Source organism: Cryptomeria japonica, chromosome 5, assembly GCF_030272615.1.
Source record: "Cryptomeria japonica chromosome 5, Sugi_1.0, whole genome shotgun sequence".
NCBI classification, from domain to species: domain Eukaryota; kingdom Viridiplantae; phylum Streptophyta; class Pinopsida; order Cupressales; family Cupressaceae; genus Cryptomeria; species Cryptomeria japonica.
In genome coordinates, this window is record NC_081409.1 from 624,866,896 (window position 1) to 624,891,518 (window position 24,623).

Sequence of the window (24,623 nt, forward strand, 5' to 3'; positions counted from 1 at the left end):
ATGGACTCTTGTTAGTACAACCAGAAGAGAGCATATGTAGGTTTCTAAATTTTGATGTCTTATGCCCAGATGCATTACATCTTTACAAATTGAATTGCTATTCCTAGGAAAAACACTTTTTCAATTCCTAGACATCATTTTCCATTCCTCTACCCTATGTCCATATCCTTTACAAGCAAATAAGTAACCACATAATGGAGACTTATTACTTACAAATTTATTCTGCCAAACATGAGGTGATTTTACCAGTTTGGCTTTTCCACTTCTACTTCTCCAGGTATTCTTCTTGGGAACAACATCTCTTTGTCTTCTACTGGTAGGGGATCTTTTAGGCCACCTTCTTGAATTTTTGTTTCTGGTGAACCTATCTTCTCTTAGATTTCTTTTTCCTTTATGATTTGTATTATTTCTTCTTGTTGCACCGATCTTCATATTTAGCCTCACGTCCTCACCACTTTTAGTTAAGCGAACTTTCTTTCTTGGAGAACTTTTGATTGTGAAGGTCTTACCCCTTTTATCTCCACTTGAGGAGACAAACTAAATTTATTTGTGGGAGACATCCTTGTTGGTTGAGCATTCATTGCCAACATATCCTAATCCTTTGGTATCCTTGGAGTGTTTTTGTTTACCTAACATTTTCTCCAGGGCCTCAGTGTTGCCGTCATACCGGATCCTTACCTTGAGCTCATCTTGACACTTCTCAAGGTCTTTCTTGATGTTCTCCATTTCACCTTTTAGGTACTGACATTCTTTGTTCTTTGTCTCCACTTCTAGCTACAGATCCTCACATCTTCTCTCCTCTGCATCTTCAAGTTGATTTGTCAACACACTGATGTTCTTATTTGATTCCTCAAGACATGTTCTCAACTAACTGCATTCATCATGAACTGATTTTTTATAGTTCTTAAATTCATTTCTAATATTTTGTAGCTATTCTAGTGCACTTCCCAACTCACCCTCAAGGTTGACTTATACTTCATCTCTTCATCACTGCCAAACAAATATTGCAAGTGAAATTTATCTACATTATAACCTTGTGATGTGTACTCCTCACTTTGAGTTTCTTTTGTCATGAAGATATGACTTTCCTCTTCACCATTTCTGCAACTACTAATAGATCTTCCTTCAACAACTAAACAATATGTATTTTCTTTGATTTTTTTGTTGCTTCCACAGTCTGATTCAGTAGTGGTAGGCTCATTTGCATAAAGCTTCTTCAATCTGTCCCGAAAGCTCTTAGCAGATTTGCACTTATCTACCTATGAAGAAACATCATCGGCAAGTACACTGAGTATGACCTTTATTGCTTCATTATTAGACCGATATCTTCTTTCCACTTCTAAACCAGTGGGATGAATGACATGACTATGGAGACCATGAACAACTGACATCCAAACGCCATAGGCTAAAGAGGACAAATAGACTTCCATTTTGGCGACACTAAATGGAATAGTTAGACCCATTAAACACCAGAGCAAAGATTGACTCAAAACAAACCATTATGTCCTTATATCAAAATCTACCCAAGCTAGAGAAATATTATCTAACTAGGAACCTACGCTCTGATACCAATTATTGGACACAAAATGCCACTAAGAGGGGGGGTGAATTGGTGGCATCCAAAACTCTTAACCATTTAATCCTAAGAGTGAGTACCAGTTAGCAATGAAAACACTAAGTAAACCTATCGGTGAGATAAAGTAAGATATCACAATGCAACCACACAAAGGCACATCACATAAAAATGGTATGTACGAGGAAAACCCAAGATGGGAAAACCTTGGTGAGAAAAGCTACTGGAGTCTATTGCTCTGATCCAGCCCAACCAATAAAAACAATGGTTACAACATTTAGGGCACTGACCCAAGGAGCACCACCTCTACTGATTTAGGGCACCAACCCAAGGAGAACCAATCCCTATTGATTTATGGGCACCGACCCAAAGGAGCACCAACACCTACACCGAGCTCCAAAAAACTCAGTGATAACAATACATTATATCAAAATAATACAATAGTTGTATCCCGGTTACAAATGAGTTCTATAACCTCTACAAATAATCTCTCTACTAGTTACTCTCCTACTCAACCTTAACAGTAGTGTAGCTAGGAAATTGGAAATCATCAAAGCAAGTATCAAATTAATAAGCTAGCTCAATCACAAAAGCTCAAATGCAATGATCAATCCTAATTACATCCAATAGAGACATGAAAGTAAAACATTCAAGATTGAAAACTTAAGCAAACCAAATGCAGATCTGAGTGTCTCCTTCATGCGGCTCCATTGTCCTTCTTTCTCCTTCAAATAGCTTTGTTGTAGATCTCACCTACTAGTGCATGATCATGATATGAAAGCAAGTAGACAAGATGATTGCTCAAGAATACTCGAAGCATGATTGATTTGACAAATTGATTAGATCGATAATGTGATTCGTTCGATAATGTGATTATTAGATCAGGATTGAAGAAATTCATCCAATTTATAGACAAATTGGAGAAAAGATCAAATTAGCATGAAGAGATTCAAATGGAAATTGCAAATCAAGAATTTCAATTATGACAAATTTATGACAAATTTGCACTTTCTATGCAAAATTGATTGATTGATAATTCATGACAAAATTATGACAACTTTCTATGTCAAAATTGATTGATTGTCAATTATGACAAATTATGACAAATTTCTATGTCAAAATTGATTGATTGTCAATTATGACAAATTATGACAAATTGAAATGCCATTCCCATGAAATTAGGAGAAAAATAGGAGGAAATTGAATTAGAAATTAGGAAAATTAGAAAATTGGAAAATTAGGAATTAGGAAATGAGGAAATTAGGAATTAGGAAATTAGTGAATTAGGAGAAATTAGGTAAATCAATTAATAATTTGTCATTTATTAATTAATTCACAAAAAGAGGAATAATTAGTTAGCCAATTAAATTAAACATTTAATTGTGACAAGAAGACCTAGGATAAATAAACAAATTATTTAACCTAGAGGGAGAAATGACAAACAGGGTTAAATGAATAAAATCATGAAACCCTAAAAGATGAATTAGAAATGCAAGGATGATAACTAGGTCTTGACAAAGGATAATTGACGTCGATTTAATCATGATTCTAACTTGATAAATGACCAATGCTGACAAATGATTTGATTGATAAATGTGCCAATTGACGAGGAACAATGACTAATTGATCCAAATTGACATGATTGAGAAGGACGACGATCGATGACAAATCAATTGCAAAATGACAAAATTGACAAGAAGACAAGGATCGATGACAAAATAGATCACAAGACGACAAGATTGAAAATGACCACGATCGATGACAAATCAATCGCATGATGACAAGATTGATAACAACAACGATCGACCAAAATCATGATTGAAGATTGCTATCGACAAGACCTAATTTGAAAGCGAGACAACTGAAGAATGCAGAAGAAAGACTCGATGCTCGCAAATGATAAAGAACAAGTGCACAACATAGGAGAAATGTTAATACGACGCAAAAACTCTAAAATGAGACAATGCGCCAATGTTAAAGTATGACTCCGCAAGCGTTGACCATTTTTAGGTGTCTACAAGTAGTATTCTTTGTCTTCCACTCTACCTCCTCTTTGTCGGTTCACACTCCCCTCCCTTACTGGTTCACTCTTATCACCTATCACACTCCCTCTTCCTTGTTTGATCTCTGCTTACTGTCTACCTCTCTCTTATTTTCTTGCTGCTGCTGCCATACCGACTGTCTGTCTTTGCACCTGATTACTGGTGACTTCCATAGTATTGGTTAAATCCTTCTCTATCCTTCACCTTATTGGATCTCCTTCAACACTCTCCCAAAATGCTTCACTCTTTTCTTCCTTCTTACCGGTGCAAACCCTACTGGTTTATACTACTGTTAAACTCTATAATAGTTTATTGGTTTCCTTGGCCTTATAGGTTAAACCACTTTCAAAACCTCTTACCAGTTGCACCTCCAAATGCTTAGTTGCTTCACTCTCACAGTTAGATCAACTCTTTGTTAGCACTCTTTTCTTTCAACTAGCATCACACATTCTTTCAACATCAATCAATCCGGTCATCTATCTGCATACTTATAGTCAAGCTTTCCCACCAAAACACAACTTAGCCCTATTCAAGATATCACCCTGGTAAGGACAATAGCCATCTGGGCAATGGGGAAGAAAGTGGAGATTTTGAGCTTGGTCAAGATAGCCCTATTCCAAGTGATCACCCTGGTAAGGACAATAGCCATCTGATGGAGGAGACAACTCCCAAGGATAATGAGGAAACCAAAGTTAATTCTGAGAAGGAAACAAACAAATGCTCCAAGAAGAACCTAGTTGAGGAAGGGGATAGCAAGGTTAAGGATAGTGCTGGTGAGGGGCTTATCCTGGATAATCTCAAGAAGCTCTCGGAGGCCAGAATGAATTTTGACAGACAGACTTACGAAACCCTGAAAAACCTAGAGAAGCAAGGGATAAATTTGGATAAAAAGAGGAAGGATGAAAATAGAGAGCATACTAACTAGAAGCATGAAATAGAGAATAAGGTAAAATCGGTGGAAGAGGAAAAAGAAGTGATGAAAAATCTGATGGGAATTATCCCAAGTATCCTCTCTGCTATCACCAAAAACCTGGAAGACATTGCCAAGGTCTTTGACCATACTCCTAAACCGGTTGTGGACCTTGACCTGGAGGAGGAGACCATCCAGACTAGAAGTGGTGGTGATGCTACCTCGATGGGCAGAACTGCTAAGAGAACCAGGGCCAGTATCAAGAAAGTTGTGGCTGCTGCGGCCAAGGACCCTCCCAACCTCAAAGACAATATCAAAGAGCTGCAAGAAATTAGCAGCACCCTAGCTAAAGCCCTGGATAAAATCTAATTCCTGGACGGTCTGCTGGCTTTTAGGGGCTTTTGTGGGTTCTTCTTGGTTTTTCGTTGGTTTTTTCCTTTTGTTCTGTTTCTCTCTGTTTCTTGTGGCTTTGTTGTTTTAATCTTGCTTGTATAGGGTTTCGGGGCCCCTTCAAAACCTGCTTTTTCATTAATAAAAAACACAACTTCAAACTTTTGGCATGCTAGGGTTTCTTCCAGTGACCATGAGGAGTATCTGATCCAATCAAATTTCATTCTGCATGTAGATCAATAACCGACAAGAAATAAGACATCACCACCATATCTCTTTTCTTCTAAAACATGTTTTCTATACATAGAAAATACGAACTATCTATTAGCTTGGTATTTGGTCAATCACCATAAATGGTCTGGCAGTTTGCATCACCTACTTCAATTTGCACCTGGACACTGCATTGATCAATGCATGCCATTGATACCCTTTGTTCAAGCTTCCTTGAGCCACAAACCTTTGCAACACATCCCATGATTTTTGGTGTCTTTATTTAATGTCGACCAACTCTGCAACTACCTTGTTGGTGCACACTCCATCTGCCACTTCATGCATGTTTGCCACGTCGAATCCACGTGGAACCTTTGTTGGCATCCACCTCAGCTAAGTCTTCTGTGTCAATTCAGACAAGATCACCGACCATGATGCTCTATCAGTGTTCACTTGTCGATTCACTAAACCTATCAGTTCTATAACCATGTCATACTTTATCGACTGACCTTCATGCCATCACCTTTGTTCTTTTGATGGATCAACTTGATTGGTCTTTAAATCTTGGATCATTGTAGCATATTGGTATACCTGTTTACTAGTTGACAAAAACTTGTCAACAACCTCTAATGCACATCTTCTGTCATACCAATGATATCCTAGATGAATCCATGTCATCATTCTCCAATAGTCATGCACCAAGCCACATCTACCTTCCGGAGTAAATCTATGTCTACAGATGTTACCACATACCTTCTTCTTCATTTGATTGATTCATTTCTTAACTGGTTTGCCTAAATGGCAAAATCTTCACTACTTACTCTCTCTTTTCTATCGCGGTAACACATCATCCATCCTCTTGTTGAACTCGTGCATATCTATGGTTTCTCATGTTGAAGGCATATGATATATCACACTTAACATCTGGTGTTGGCAATATTGCATTATAATAGACAATGAAAGATTGTTGGCATTTCAATAAGGATATTGAGAAGGTTGTTGATGATTATGGATATAACTGATTAAAGATGTTTACAGTCTTGATATTATTATTTTGTCATTGATGTCAAGAAATTGATTTTCTAATTCAGTATGATGTTGCCATATCTTGAAAAGTATGATTTGAAGAATATAAAAATGTCGATAAAAGACACAGGAAAGAATATGATGAATAAGGGGATGAATAAGATATTCAATGGGCAACTATTATCGAGTCAGACAATGATGAGATCATGATGTTTAGATTGTTTTAACATCATACATATGTTGTAAATTGTAAAGGTTAATACTATACTATGTTGTCAAGCAAAGAACCTAGTCGGTAAACCCTAAGGAACCTAGTCGGTAAACCCTAAGGTTATCGCTATTGGTTAAAGAAGGCGGAATGTCTACCAAGTGAAGTTTAGTATTTATCGAGTTGTTACCGAGTTGTAACCAAGCTATAACAAAATGCATTAAATGTTTGCATGCGTTATTTAATGAAGGAAGCTGATGAGCTAGAACTGATTAAATGATTGGTATGTCGTGCATGAAGTTTGTTAATGAATCTAAGGCAATGGAAAGTTGGCATGAAGATCTATAGCGCAGATTGAACCGCAATACCCTGGCACAAGTTCCAAGAAATGTATGCAAGTTCCAAAGTGGGGTAAAACATTTTCAGATCGAAAGATGCATTGAACCTGGACAAGATCAAAGATCTGATGGCTATGATTGATCATGGGAAATGTGATCAAGGAGATTAAGCGGTTATCTAATTGTTTATAAATAGGAAACTGTTGATAAACAATGTATGCAGGCAAGTGTATGCACAAGGATGCTACATAGTGATTACCAAGCACAGAAGCTTGAAGACCTGTTTGAATAACAGAGTATAGAAGCCCAGCAGATGGACAAGATTAGTTCTATGTCTAGATTGTATTGAACAAATAAGAATCTGCTTTAGCATTTTAGATGTGAAGTTGCAGAAATATTTTTATTACTATTATTTTGTGAAAGTGACAGAAAATATCTTAACTGAGTGGACTTAACAGTCTTATTTGTAAAACCCTCTAGCAAGGTGACATTCTGATTGAGTGTTTGAAATCCTTTAACAAGGTCACTTCTAACAAGGTGAAGATCCTAACAGATCTAAGGGAAATCCCTTAACCGGGTCACATCTAGCAATGTGTTTGTAATCTTTAACAGGGTTTGCTTTTAACCGAGCATACTATAGAAGAGTATATTTCTTAGTGGGTCCAAAATCCCACAGTGGTTTTTCCCTATTTGGGTTTCCACGTTAAATCTAGTGTTATGAGGTTTATGATGTTTATATGCTTTTGAGTTTGCATGTTTAACAGTTTTGGTTATATTATTGAAATATATGTTACCGAGGTTGAATCTGATGTTTTTATGGAAGATTAAGTTTGCATGATTCACCCCCCCCTCTCATCTCGTTGGCTATTGGATCTGTACTTATATTAAGTATCAGAACTATCATCTGGTTAGTGGAGGAAGATACATAGTGGATCACAATCTGACAATCATCGGTGGGAGAGGATCTAATATTTCACCTATTGGCCAATGGTGTGAAATCCCTATTATTGGGCAGATGCAACTTGCTTACAATCCTCAGACAACATTCTTTCTCCTATCTTCTCTTCATCTAGGGACAACATCATTTACTAGTGGGAGTTGTGCTAGATGACATCACACTAGCTTACTGGTGCCCTGCACATACTTCAGTTGTTCACCTTGGTTGACTTACCGGTTGGAACCGACATACATAGTAACTTGTTCACTGGGTACCTATTTTTTCACTCCCAATATCATCTTGTATACTGGCAACTCTAGCTTGCATACCGGTTGACCTCAATTGCACACATTGTCGGTTGACATCCATCATAGTTATATCGGTTGGCATCAATGACAACACAATGCCAACAATTTTATGTATTCTTTTGATAAAATTTGCAAGTCATTTAATTATAGATTTGTTAAATTATGTTTAATATTATCTACTTATATCCCTTGTGTTAATTTTGTTTGTTTTAGGGTACCCCCTCCATGTCTAGGCCTTGTCCTCAGTGAAATAAATCCTCGACGATGCCTAAATGTGGGAAGAAGGTAATTGAACACATTTTTAACTATAAAATTGTTTGAAAAGGTTGAAATTGTCTTAGTTAGAATTTGTAGATTGATTAGTGGTTTTTGCCTATTTTATATACAATGACCATTGGGCTTTGTATATTTGTTGAATGGATGTGATACGCCAGAGGATCAAGAGAGGGCAAATGTATGTATCTCTACTTTATTTTCTTGATTTGATGATTATATGCACGTGTACATGTGAACTTGTGATAAATTATAATATTATCATTTTTGATATAGGAAATATCCATAGCCACTTCATTAATGGCGAGCCCTCCTCCGTGTACTGGAGAAGCATCTGAAGCTCTCATACACTTTTGTTTTATATATTGCATTAATTATATGTAACCTAAAATACTTATCATTATATTAATTATATTTAATCTTTAATCATTTTTCATATAGGTAATAGCCACAACTACTCCATCAATGGTGAGCACTCCTCAGACTTTTGGAGAAGCATCTGAGGCTTCGGTACACTTTTGTTCTCTATATTGTAGATTTTTAGTGTTTTTGATCTATATATGTTAGTACATTGTATTAATTGTATTTAATGTACAATAGGCTTCTATGTGGTTCGGCTATAACTTGGAACCTTTCAAGTTTGTGTTCAAGAAAACTCCTAAGACTGAAAAGGAGAAGAGAAAGAAGACAATGGATCCTAGATCAACAGATGAGGTAATCTACATTTCAATTGCAAAGAAATTATGGTTAAATGCATAGTTATGTTGATAATTGTGAACTATTTTGTACAAAAGGATTCTAACTTGGCTTTTGAATTGTGGTTGTGCAGCCATCTACAGAGATGCATACTTCATCAAAGAGGCTCTATTTTGACGATCCACCATAAGTATAGGATCATATAGTGTTAGTTGTAGTCATTGAATGATAAATACATGTAGATATATTCTATATTTTTATTGTATATTGATTTGGACATGACATATGTCATATTTTTGTAAAACTTGTATTGACTTGACATATATGCCTTTTTTCATATATATAAATGTTGATATTCGATCCAATAAATGTGTATTGTCTTCATTATTGTACATTTTGTTGATATTGATAGGCATATTCGATACATACAAAATTTTCTCATTGTGTTTCTTACTATGTATTTTGATATATATAAATGATTATTTATAAAGAATTTGTTTGGTATATTTGCTGGCTGCCCTTTTATAAAGTTAAATGAATATTGCCTATGTAATAAATAATATGAATATAAACAACAAAAATCTATGATATAAATCATTTCAATTGTGGAATATGATTTGATATGCTTTGTAAAATGTTGAATTAACCCTACAAAACTTCTTGTCTCAATCAAAATGAAATTCAATGGTAATAGTTAGATTTGATCCGTGGTAATGATCACTGGATGCTTTTGATTCCTTTCATCAAATTTTGTTTTTTTAATCTCGTTTTCCATTTTTTTTAATCTAAATAATGTTATTTAGGACCATTAATGATCATTTGAAGTCATTTGTGAAAGTTTAGGGTCATTTGGATAAAAGATGTAAAAGTTGCTCAGGTGCTGTCAAAGTTTCATCGCGGGCACAAACCAACATCACGAGCGAGTCCGGGTGGGTAGGTTTATGCTAGGAATTCTCCTATTATGCCTCCTAATAGACCAGAATGTTGAGAGCTATACCCTACAGTGTGATCTCTTAAGTGCCCCAAGTCCAAAAAATTGTCAAACTTTGACAGATAGTTTCTTGTAGTCTAGGATGCATATAATCGATCCATTTGAAACTATAGGGTCATGTGTGACTCATCTACAATTCCCTATCTCATCTTTTGATGAATTAGAGCCAATTTCAAATGGTAGCATTTTTTCACCTATTGCAAAAATCATCAATGACATGAAATGCAAAGTTGCAAGATAGGCTAGATTTGATTAAGTTTGTCGTGGCCACAAAAAAAAATCATGACCACATCTGAGTGGGTAGGTTTATGCTAGGTATGCTCCTGTTGTGCCTCCCAATGCGCCTGAACGTCGAGAGTGATACCCTACCGACATGATCTCTCAAGTGCCCTGAGTCCAAAAAATTATCAAACTTTGAAAGATAGTTTCTCGCAATCCAAGACGTATATAATCAATTTATTTGAACCTATAGGGTTATGTGAGGCTCTTATAAAATGATCTATCTCAATTTCTGATGACTCAGAGCCATTTTCAAATGGTAGTGTTTTTTCACCTACTGCAAAAAACATTAGTGGCATGTAGTGCAAAGTTGCAAGATAGGCTAGATTTGATTACATTCGTCATGGGCACAAACTAACATCATGAGCACATCTAAGTGGGAAGTTTTATGCTAGGCATTCTCCTATTGTGCCTCCCAATGCACTTGAACGTTGAGAGCCATACCTTACTAGTGCGATCTTTGAAGTGCCTCGAGTCTAAAAAATTATCAAACTTTGACGGACTATTTCACATAGCCCAGGACATATATGATCAATCTGTCTAAACCTATAGGGTCATGTGAGGCTCATCTACAATGACCTATCTCAGTTTTTGATGAATCAGAGCCATTTTCAAATGGTAGCATTATTTCACCTGCTGCAAAAATCGTCAGTGACATGCAATGCAAAGTTGCAAGATAGCCTAGATTTGATTTCGTTCGTTGTGGGCACAAACCAACATTACAAGTGCATCCAATTGTTGTGCCTCCCAATGTGTCTAAACGTCGAGAGCCATACTCTACCAGTGCGATCTCTCAAGTGCTCTGAATCCAAAAACATATCAAACTTTGATGGATAAGTTTCTCACAATATAGGAGGCATGTGATTGATCCATTTGAACCTATAGGGTCACTTGAGGCTTGTCTACAATGACCTATCTTGGTTTCTGAGGACTCGGAGCCATTTTCAAATGGTACCATTTTTTCACCTACTGCAAAAACCGTCAGTGTCATGCAATGCAAGGTTGCAAGATGGCTAGACTTGATTATGTTCGTCATGGGCATAAACCAACATCTTGAGCACATCTGAGTGGGTACGTTTATGCTAGGCATGCTTCTTTTGTACCTCCTAATGCACCTAAATATCGAGAGCCATACCCTACCGACGCGATCTCTAAAGTGCCTTGAGTCCAAACATTTGTCAAACTTTGACGGACTGTTTCTCACAATTCAGGATGCATATGATTGGTCCATTTGAACCTATAGGGTCACATGAGGCTCGTCTACAATGACCTATCTCGGTTATCTTCCTAGTCATCCCAAAATTCTTGTTAGCCATTTCTAATCTTGCTACTATCATGGCAACCTCTACAAGCCCATTCCTAACCAACAATTCTAATAGGAGAAATTTGTGTAAATGACATCAACAGCTGATGTGCATTCACAAAAACATGTGGTGCGTACATGATTAATCTTAACATAAAAAGGGTTTTCCATTTCAAAAAAGATTTGAATAATTCTTATTTGATGAAACTTTTGATGAAATCTTTCATAAAATTTTGTTTGAGTCATATCCAAATAGTGTTTGGCATGTGGCTCATTATTTGTAGATCCAATTCACCTTCTAACAAAATCTCTTTGGTTAGGCGAAACCCTTGTGTTGTCATGCCAAAAATTTTCAATTAATGTTCTTAGTGAATTAGCAACAACCTTGTGTTTGTGTGGTAGTCTACCCAAGAATGCCTAAAGAGAATTACTGTTAGGATCCTCTATTTTCTCCCACCTATCTAATGCTTTATGTAATGTTGTTCTACTTATGTTTAATGACTTACTTGTTTTTCTTATCAAATGATCTTTTTTTATTTTCTTTCTTATTATGGTTGATGTAATAACATGTCTAGTAACATTAGAGCATTTAGTACGTGATTTTGAACCAATAGCTTGATATGCATCAAATAGATTTCTCACAATAGTTCTTTTACTATTACTTTCAGATGATCTTAGGCCTAGAATTTTCATTGTCTCTCTAAAATTCAAATTTTTAATCATTTCAACAATTAATTGACATCTTACAGTTTGATTTAAGTTTTCAAAATAGTTTTTCCATATTCTTTCAACCATTCTCCTACAAGTTCATTCATTCATTTTATCGGGCATTAGCTTCAAAATATTCTCATCGATGTCAATTAGATACTTTGGTTTCCTACGAATGATTTTAGGAGGTGTTAACATTGATGCATTAGGTACATTCATTGCATCAAATAGAGCTGGTGTATGTTCAACATTGTGTGCATTAGGTTCATACAATAAATCAAATATTGTTGGTGCATCTTCGTCATTTGTTATATTATTCATTGTGATCTCTTCAATTTCATTTTGTTCATTTGGTAAATCGAATTGAGATGTTGAGGATGACATACCTTCTTGTCCCATTGCTATTATGTCATGTAATTTCTTCATACACTTCCTTTGTCTTTCCTTATCAACCTCTCATTGTTCCACTATTCCTCTCTTGATCTTTCCCATAGTTAATACCAATTATCCTAAATAGAATCATTTTACATATATATGTAAACAAAAGTTCTTAAACAATCAAATAACCATAGAATTAAGCATTATCATTATTTTCTTTAATCAAAACTATTAAACAATCACAATAACATTGACCAAACTAATAAGAACAACAATTCAATCATTAGAAATCATGCAAAACAAAAATTTCACTTACTTCTACATATAAAACTATCCCAGAAGCATAATAACAGTTGCAGTGGGGCCTTCAATGACCTCAAAAACTTCTTTTAAGGTTGTTGAACAGCTAAAACTATGTCCAAGAACTGCATATGCAGTATGCTTAGTAACCTCGTGAACTCTTTTAGTCTCTAAAAATGCTTAGTAGGCCAACATCAATATTCCTAGTACCACGTACATGGTTTTAACTTATCAAAACCCCATACATGTTACTTCCAATAAAGAAGATGTGAAGGGAAAGGGAGGGAGGGAGATAGAGGGAGAGGGGGATAGAGGGTCAGGAGAGAGGATGGAGAGGGAGAGGGAGGGAGAAGGAGAGAGAGGGGGAGAGGGAGAGAGAGAGATGTAGAGAGAAAGATGGGGGGAGAGAGAGAGTGGGGAGAGAGAGAGGGGGGTGGGAGAGAGGGTGAAGAAGGAGAGAGAGAGAGAGAGAGAGAGAGAGAGAGAGAGAGAGAGAGAGAGAGAGAGAGAGAGAGAGAGAGAGAGAGAGAGAGAGAGAGAGAGAGAGAGAGAGAGGTGGGAGAGAGGATGGAGATGGAGGGAGAGAGAGCGAGAGAAAAGGGGGAGCGGAAGAGAAAGAGAGAGAGAGAGAGAGAGAGAGAGAGAGAGAGAGAGAGAGAGAGAGAGAGAGAGAGAGAGAGAGAGAGATAAGATTATTATGTTCCAAGTGATATATAATGAGATGGGTAAACATAATATTGTGACGAAAGAGGTGGGAGGAGAAATTAATGTGTTTCAGGTTGCGGGTTTCATTGAGAACGGAAGAGTAGAGGTGATAGTGGAGGAGGAAGCTTGAAAGCATTTCTAAATTCTCTCTACACAAGAAAAGTGGGTGATAATGAGTTTTTTGCCAATTATAAATAACTTGTGAGGCATGCAACCAATTTTCAGATAAAGAAGTTGTTTACCAAGTTGAATTTGTGTATGGATGGGATATGGAGGAAGGGAGATAGGGGGATCATGCTAGTTTGTTATTTTTGTAAGTAGTATTGGTACTACTTTTTATATTGTAATAATAATTCATCTTGCCACCTTAGGACACCATATGACCCCTAAGGACATCATATACTCCTAAAGGGTCATGTGGTGTGCTAAGGGGTCACATGATGTCATTAGGTGTTATGTGGGGTCCTAAGAGACAAAGAGAGAGAGAGAGGATGGAAAAGGGAGAGAGGGAGAGAGAGGAGCTCAGATTAAGGACATTCCATTGTCTTTTATTTTATAATATATTGGTAGGTGAACAGGTCAGATGTTTTTTAGGCCATGTTTGAAGGGAATCTGATGGTTCATGTGTATGGATGGGGTATGGAGGAAGAGAGAGAGGGGGAGCATGTTGATTTGTTATTTTTGTAAGCAGTATTGGTACTGCTTTTTATATTGTAATAATGGTTCATCTTTCCACCTTAGGACACCATATGACCCCTTAGGACATCATATGCTCCTAAAGGGTCATGTGGTGTGCTAAGGGGTCACATGATTTCATTAGGTGTTATGTGGGGTCCTGAGAGAGAGAGAGAGAGAGAGAGAGAGAGAGAGAGAGAGAGAGAGAGAGAGAGAGAGAGAGAGAGAGAGAGAGAGAGAGATCCGATTAAGGACATTTCATTGTATTTTGTTTTATAATATATTGGCAGGTGAATAGGTCAGATTTTTCTTGGGCCATGTTTGAAGGGGATCTGATGGTTCAAAAGAAAGGAGTGATTGTGATAAAGGAGGTGGGAGGTAATATTATTATGTTCCAAGTGGTATATAACAAGATGGGTAAATAGAATATATTGATGAAAGAGGTGGGAGGAGAAATTATTGTGTTTCAGGTTACAAGTTTCATGGAGAACGAAAGAGTAGAAGCGATAGTGGAGGAGGTAGGAGGAGAAAGCTTGAAAGTGTTACTAAATTTTCTCTACACAAGAAAAGTGGGTGATAAGAGAGAGAGAGAGGGATGGGGTATGGAGGAAGGGAGACAGGGGGAGCATGCTGGTTTGTTACTCTTGTAAGCAGTATTGGTACTACTTTTTATATTGTAATAATGGTTCATCTTGCCACCTTACGACACCATAATGCCATCTTTCCATCTTGACCCCTTAGGACATAATATTCTCCTAAAGGGTCATGTGGTGTTATGTGGGGAGAGAGAGAGAGAGAGAGAGAGAGAGAGAGATGAGGGAGGAAGGGAGTGAGGGAGGGAGAGAGAGAGGAATAAAAAGTGAGGGAGGGAGATGGGGGGAGAGGAAGAGATGTCACATGATGTCGTTAAGGATCATGTGGGGTCCTAATTGAGCCATCCATGTGTTACAACACCATATCACCCCTTAAGATATCATACATGGCCCGAAGGGGTCATATAACATCATTGGGGGTCATGTAGGGTCATAATGGGACCGCACATGTGTTAGAGCATCATATGACCCCTTAGGACATCATATGGTTTTAAGGAGTCATATGTGTGCTAAGGGACCTTACATGATGTCATTAGGTGTTATGTGGGGTCTTGAGAGAGAGAGAGGTAGGAATAAAATGTACAATAAGATATGAAAAGACAATATATATCAATATACATGTACATGTACATACACATATACATATAATACACATAAAATATCAAAAGATAATACACATACATACATATTATATATATTATACATGTATATATTATAAATATACATACATGTATACATACTTCATACACAAATTATATACATATACATACATATTTGTGTATAAATACACATATTATATATACATATATACATACAATATCTACATATATACATATCATACATATACATATATGTATGCACGCACATATTTTAAACATACACATTAATTTCTTTATGCTATAGTATCATAGGAAGAACCTCGTATGCGATTCTTATTCAAAAGAAACCCCATACATGCTCTTGTCTGTTTAGGCTTGTGAATAGGCTTGGATGACAAAGATGCAGTTTGAAAGTTTGATTTCCCTCCATTTCCCTCCATTTTGAGGTGTTTTCTTTTATGAACTTGGTTTCTCAATTTTGTCATCATCAGGGTTACACTTCATCAAGTGGGTATTTCTAAAATTGCCACCATATTTTCACCCATCTTCTGAGCTTTCTAACCATATAATTTTTAAAAAATTTGAACAACAACAATATTATTATTGAATTTATTTTACCAGTGTCTCCATAGTTCTTAGAGACATACGTGTACCATTTTTTTAATAACTTTTGATCTACTTATCCAAATTTAAAAAACTATATATTATTGTAGTGCACATTATTCTTTACGATTAAAAAAAATTGCATTTTCGATTATTTTGGTACAAGTTATACTTCACGTACGAACAGGTACCTAATTATTAGGATGTGCTCGATTGGAAAAATCATAAAAAAATACTCAATAAAAAATTGCAAAAAAATACACAACTTCTAGTGCTCTCTTACCTATCTTTCTACCAAAGGATTTGTCAAAATACTGAATCTAACTATGACTTTTTTGATGCACACGTCACACACTATGTTATATTTAAAAAAAAAAATTAGGGTATTTTTTGTGCATGAAGGATTTAACCCCCTCAATCTTATCCAATTTTGAAAAAAAAAAATAGTTTGAGTACTACAATCTTTGTTCTTTGAGTATCTTCATATCTTGAGTGGATGGCTCTCAACTTTCTCCTCCAAGTTCAGGTTTACTTGATTTTAGACAAAAAGTATCCACTTATACCCACCTTTTGTACATCATTTTGGTGCACTTACCCCTTCATCCTTTCATCCCTACCCTCATTCTTATTTTCATGTTTATGTTTGTAAATGACCACTCATTGATGTATTGTAAAGTAAAGTTTTGAGGTGTAATTTATATCATGATGCAGATGACTGCGGACAATTCAACATGATACATTCCAGGAAACGCACATGGACACAGTTGAGCATGGAAATGTCAAACATAGATCAACACTATCATATTGTAACAAAATATGAAAACGATAGGAAAAACTATTTGAAGGTCCATCACACACTAACAAGTCAAGGTCTTATTATAACCCCGCCTCCGAATGATGCATATTATAAAATCCTAAAATATCTTTGTGAATCTTTCCCCACATCCCATTTCACTATTCCACCCATAGAATGGATTGTTCACATGCCATTTTCATGCATCCGAGCACAAAAAGAGTGGATTGCGAGAAATTTCATCATGTTCACTAACTCTTTGTCTGTCCATACCCCTGCGATGATCTTGTCTTCCCCACAAGATCTTGTTTCTTTTCAAAATTATTCAAGCTCAGGCTTGAATCATGGCAAACCAACTATATCAATAGATTTTTCTTAGAACACTATGATCCTAAAGTTTGACAATGCTCTAAAAACCTGTCATGGAAACAACTACTTCGTATAGTAGTCATTGGACAAATCCCATCGTGGATTTTTACCAAAGTATGCATTCAACCTAAATTGTAAGCCTAATACCCCTTCTCGACTATACAATCAAGTCATTATTTGGAAATAACCCATTCCAACTTCACCACCACATCTACTGGACCCCAAAGGTTTCAACCTTGAATCCTTACCAAAATAAGTGTTGCAGGTTTAAAACAGTAACTATTTTAAACCCATACTATACAAGTGTACCATGCACTAAACAAATCAATAGTTGTAGGCCTAACTTTAGACAAAATATGACGTTTCGTAAAAGGTAACCATAGTCCCACTATTCAAGCATCAATGACATCTTGCAGTGTGTTGTCATTCAACCTAAAAAATTCAACTCCCTTCCATAACAAGCATCATTGTTAGTATTGATAAGCACACATCGGTCTACAACATCACATGGTTAGTTGGTTCCATCTCACAATACCAAATTTCAAATTGTTGGCAATATGAATGAATTGATTATGTGTTGCATTGATGTTTTGTCATTGATGTCAACACTAGCTGTTATGATTGGTTACCGACAGATAGATTTTGGTTACCGTTAGAAGAACTAGTGTTATTGGCAGAAGGGACTATTAGTTGGATACTACCGACATGTTTGGATCAATGAAATATGTTTGGTTTGATGTGTTGCATGTTTCTGGAATATGTTTTGGTCAGTTGGTATTGACTTGATGATCGGATGCTATCATACATTCTAGTAAGCCTATACTAGTAAGGGTTTAGGGTTTTACCAGCAAAACTTTTACTGAGAATCTTTGGCAAGATGCATAAGTGGTGTTGGTGCGACTTCTAGATGGAATTCAGGATGCAGAAGGTGATCTTTGTTCATGCCTCGAGTGATTGGAGACATCGCTTTGGCGTGGTGAACCCAAATTAGGTCTGGTACCTATCTAGGTTATGGACCTATATGATGTAACGTGTTCTCTACACGTTACCAAGATGATTTATGGATTGGTTAATGTTGTTTTGGTCTAAAGATGACATGGAATATCATTGTAATGTGGATATATGTAATGATCTTATTGTAATATCTTTTAGGTGGCCAACCTAATTGGTTTAGGCCTTAGGGTTTGTATAAATTGATGTAAGATCTCATTGTAGATCATGGGAGTGGTTAAGGAATAAATCGACAAAGTTTATCACATTGGTTACAAGACAAAAGCAATAACAATAATAACATCAGCAATATCATGAATACCATTCACTGGTTCAATTGACATCAATGACAATATATCATTAATGCAATCTATATGCAAAATGCCAACAATCTAAAATGACAACAATCTCCCCCTTTGGCATTGATGGCAATACAAATATCAACGCCTCTGATTTGCTATTGTGATTAGTGAATAGGAATCCTGGTTTACATACCAAGTATTTACCATGCTGTGTTTGTCATCTCCTATCATTGGTTCACCTAATCAAACACGAAATTCTTCTCCCCAGTTACATAATTCTTCTCCCCATTTGACAACAAAGCCAAATTGAAAGTAAAATATGTAATTTCAAAATCTCACTGTGCATCAACAAATTGCAACTTGATGCTCCCCTTGTGGAATACATCCACTCCAAAAAATATCAATCCATGTAAAATTTTGCAATTACTTCAGGGACTGATGCAATCAACATCATGTTTAACTGACCTCATGAAGGGGTACAACCCCTAGTTGTCTTCTAAGACACTCAAATGTAGTCTTAGGTAGAGGTTTGGTAAAAATATCTGCAAGCTGCTCCTTGGTTGAAGCATGCTCTAAGATAACATCTTTACTTTGAACTTTCTCCCTCAAGAAATGATACTTCAATTCAATGTGCTTGGTCCTTGCGTGCAAAACAAGATTCTTATAAATATTAATTGCACTCGTGTTATCATACAAAATATTTATAGGTTTTGAGATCTTCATCTTAAAACCTTCCAAAATGTGCCTCATCCAAATAACTTGTGTGCAATTCATATAAGCTGCTACATACTCAGCTTCAGTAGTAGATTGTGAAGTACAACTCTTCTTTTTACTACTCCATGAAACAAGCCTTCCACCTAGAAATAATGCTCCACTGGTAGTACTCTTCCAGTCATCAACATTTCCTTCCCAATCAGCATCTGTGTACACCTTCAAATCAAAATTTCCTCCATATGGATACCATAACCCATAGTCAACTATACCTTTTAGATATCTAAAAATTGTCTTGGTTGCTATTAGATATGCTTCCTTTGGATTCTTCTGGAATCTAGCAACTATACCAAATGCATGGGCAATATCTGGTCGACTATGAACAACATAGTGTAATTTGCCAATCATTGACTTGTATTCTTTTTCATCTATAGAGTTAGATGCATCTTCCTTGGACAATTTACAGCCTGTAACCATTGGTGTTCCAACGAGTTTACAATCACTCATGCCAAAATTATTCAAAACCTCTTTCACATACTTAGATTGAGTATTGAAAATACCATTCTTCATTTGTTGTATCTGCAAGCCTATGAATTTTTTTATTTCTCCTACTAATGACATTTCAAACTCATTCTTCATTTCATCTGCAAAACTGTTGCTCATGACATCATTACCTCCAAATATAATGTCATCAACAAATAGTTCACTAACCAGTATTTCATCTCCTTCAGACTTGAGATAAATGTTGTTGTCATCACCAGTCCTTGCAAATCCTATCTTCATCAGATGTGTATGAAGCCTTTCATACCATGCTCTGGGCACCTGCTTTAATCCATATAAAACTTTATGCAATCTACATACCATGTCTTCTTTATCTGTCAATGCATAACCATCAGGATGCTCTATATAAACCTCTTCTTCCAATATCCCATTAAAAAATGTAGACTTAACATCCATCTGGTATACCTTGAACTTCTTATGAGCTACAAATGCAAGTAATGTTCTTGCTCCTTCTAGTCTTGCTACTGGTGCAAAAGTTTCTCCATAATCTTCTCATTCTTCTTGCGCATAACCTTTGCAAACTAATCTTACCTTATTGCAAACTACAACACCATCCTTATTCAACTTGTTTTTGAACACCCATTTAGTACCTATGACATTCTTGTTTACCAGTCGGGGTACCAGGGTCCAAGTGTTGTTCTTCTCAATTTGATCCAATTCCTCTTCCATTGCTTTAACCCAATTATCATCACCAAAAGTCTCCTTAACACTTCTTGGTTCAATGATGGAGATCATGCAAGAGTTCTCTCTTATTCTTCTTCTAGTAAGTACTCCAGTATCCTTATCCCGAATAATCTTCTTAGGACTGTGATTCAGTCTCACATATCTAGGAATAACATGATCATTCTCCTTAGGTTCAACTTCTTCATCATCTTCTTCCTTTGAAATCATCTATTTCGGTTGAACAAGTACATCAGGATTTGCCTTATTGGTTTCAGATTTAACTATTTCAGGTTCCAAAAGAAAAATGCAAGGATCTTCATCCTTTTTCTCTGAACTAGTTCCTTTTGAAACTTCAGGACATTCATCTACATGAACATCAACACTCTTAACAATTCTCTGAGTCCGGTTATTGAAAAATTTGTAGGCCTTACTCTTTGTGGAATCTCCAAGAAATATGCCTTCACCACTCTTCGCTTCAAACTTGCTAATGTAATAACCTCTTTTAATAAAGCATTTACTACCAAAGATCTTAAAATAACTAACATCAGGTGATCTTCCATACCAATACTCATAAGGTGTCTTATCCTTACCTCTTTTCACTAGAACCCGATTCATTGTATAGACCGATGTACTTACAACTTCTCTCCAAAATGTTTTCACCACACCTCCTTGTATCAACATTGTCCTAGTAGCTTCAACCACTGACCAGTTGTTCCTCTCTGCTATACCATTCTGTTGAGGTGTCCTTGGTGCAAAAATCTGCTGCTTGATACCATTTTCATCACAATACTTAGTGAACTCCTCAGAAGTGAATTCACCACCTTGATCTGTTCTTAGACATTTAATCTTTTTGCCACTCTCTTTCTCAGCTAAGGCCCTTAATGCCTTGAATTTACCAAAAGCTTCATTCTTATCCTTCAAGAATGTGACCCACATCATCCTTGAATAGTCATCAGTGAAGATCATAAAATATCTATCACTTGAAATGCATCTAGTTCTTATTAGTCCACACAGATCTATATGAACCAAATCTAACAAGTGCTCCACTAAGAAGGACTTGCTCTTGAAAGTAGAAGAAGTCATCTTCCCTAACTAACATTCTTTACAAAGAGCATTAACCAGTTTTTCTATCTGAGGTAGACCTCTTACTGTCTTAGACTTACTCACTTTAACAATATTGTCAAAATTTATATGACAAAGTCTTCTATGCCAAAGCTAGCTATCATCTATCTTTGCAATCAAATAGTTGCTAACTTTAGGATTAAGATGAAATTGATTACCTCTGGTCTGTTTCTCAGTTGCAATCAATTCACCTTTGTTGTAAAAAATTTTGCACATACCATTTCTAAATTCTAGTAGGCGTCCTTTGTCATTCAATTGTGCCACACTCAGAAGATTGTTCTTAAGACCTTCAACCCAATAGATATTGTCAACACTTCTCTTCCCATTAAGAGAAATAACTCCCTTAGCTTTAACCATATAGGGTGAGTCATTTCCAAATATGACAACACCACCATCAAACTCTTTCAAGGAAAGAAATTTGCTCCGATCACCAGTCATGTGATGTGAACAACCACTACCAATGATTCAATCATCAGAGTTATCCATCCTAGACACTAAAGCCTTTTGGTCTAATTTCTCTTCCTTAATAGCCACAAACACAATATCTTCAGTAACTTCATCATCCGATTCATCATTAGTAATACCACTGTCAATAGCTACAAGACAATCTCTCTTGCCTTTACCCTTATACTTCTTAAATTTGTCTCTCTTGTGTTCATTTTCACTATTAGGACAATTAGCTATCACATGACCAATCTTATTGCAAGCAAAACATTTCAATGGTAGATTAGCTTTGTATTTGCCAGTGCCTCTAGGCAGTCATTTTGCCAACAATGCTTCAAGCTTCACTAAAATGTCTTCATCATCAGCATCTCTGCTAGATCTAGATTCATAGCTATGGCCGGTATCTCTACTTCTTCTCACAGATGGGTTAGAGACAGAAGCTCTGAATGCAGATTTTGATTTCTGTATACTACCGTCATAGCCATTTAACTCAAAAGTAGTAAGTTTGCCAATGATAGAGTCAAGAGTTACCTTTGTTTTGTCAATGGATTTCAACTCCTGTATAGCTGCAACTCGAATAGCATAGACCGTTAGCAGGGTTCTCAGTACCTTACTGATCACTATGGCATCTTCCACTTTCCCTTTTGCACTCTTTATTTCACCAACTATTTCTTTTATCCTTTGACCATACTGCTGGATATTATCACCTTCAGACATTCTCATGTCATCAAAATTTCCTCTTAAACTCTCCTCTCTAGGAATCTTAACATGTTCATCACCGCTATAAATCTCTTCAAGTTTTTTCCATACTTCATATGCAGTTTCAAGACCATGAACATCTACATATTCAACATCAGACAGAGAACTTATAATAGCCTCTAATGCTTGATGATTCTCTTGCCGTTCTTTTTTCTGATCAGTAGTAAAAGTTCTAGTAGGTGCAATATACTTAGTTTCTACATGCTCCCAATACTGACTACCAAGACTTTTGATGCAAATCTTCATTCTGTCACTCCAGAGTCTATAGTTCTCTCTGTTGAACTTAGGACCTTCTTTCTTCATCATGATCTACAAGATCTTTTCCTCAAGCTGTTATGCTTAGAGATCTAAGAGGATTTGAGATGCTCTGATACCAATTGACAATATGATGAAAGAATAAATATCCGGTAAAATACTGAGAGGGGGGGGGGGGGGGTGAATCAGTATACTGAAAAACTGATACAAACTCCCAAACTCAAAATAAACTTATCAACAAAATAACTCTGTCAAGATAATATCTCAAAGATTACCAACATCAACATCAACCGGTTTGACTGTTATACCAACTTAATAGTAAATAACTTCAATCTTGTAAACATCAAATATGCTTAATCAAATATCAACATTATCAACTCTTCATGCTTCCAGTTATTATGCCTTAATCAAATCAATAAATAAGATCATAACCACAAAAAACATTCACCACTTGACACAAATATTTATACATGGAAAACCCAAATAGGTAAAAACCACAATGAGATGAGACTCACAAGGATAGCTATCTGAACTCTTATGAAGTTCTCCCTGTTAGGAGCCAAACCTGTTAAAGCTTTTACAATAAGTCTTGTTAAGAACTGATTCTATTAGGAATCACTTGGTTAAGGGATTTACAAATATGCCTTGATGAAAAGCACAATACCCTGTTAGGAGTAACCTCGGTAGAGGATTTGAGAATCCAAACTAATGGATCACCTTGTGAGAGGATTTAGAAAGTAGCCAAGCTTGCTAGAGCTTACCTGGTTAGGGGATTTCAATTTCTGCTGTGATTGTTAGAAAACAACAAGTTTTTCTTGATCAGTCTGAATAACACTACATCTACTTAATCAGCTCCTTCTTAAGCTTCAAATTTGCCTTTACTCAATACTGCAAATTCATCCTCCGGTTAGGCAACCTCACACTCAACTAATTTCTGCCAACTTTGCCAACACTGAACAAAACAATATCATCAATCTTAAATACAATTCAAATGGGTCGGTAACACAACAAAAACCTAATTCTCATCATCATCGATATTACAAACAAGTCGGTACAATCTTGACTGTTAGAAATCATAACAATCTCTTCACATTTAATAAGAAAATTCCAACTGCTCCATGATCACCGCTTCATCAGACTTGTAACTCATCGTGCGCTATGCATTTGATGCAATCCACTTTCCTCCTTCCCAAGACAATCAAACACACCAAAATAACTTAAACTTATCTTCATACAATGACCACACATGTCACCATCATTACCGCTCAACATCATATCTTAAACCAACAAACTTTGATCGGTTAGGGTTTAACAAAAAACAACTGGTAGGTTTTATTGGTTACATAACATAGAAAGGTTTAACCTTATACACCAGTTCAACTTACAAACTACCATACCGGTTTACAACATCTTCCATAAAGTTTATCACACCGGTTACAAGACAAAAGCAATAACAACAATAACATCGACAATATCATGAATACCATTCACCGGTTCAATTGACCTCAATGACAACATATCATTGATGCAAACTATATGCAAAATGCCAATAATCTAAAATCCCAACAAATGGGTAATTGATAGTGGATGCTCACATCATATGATTGGA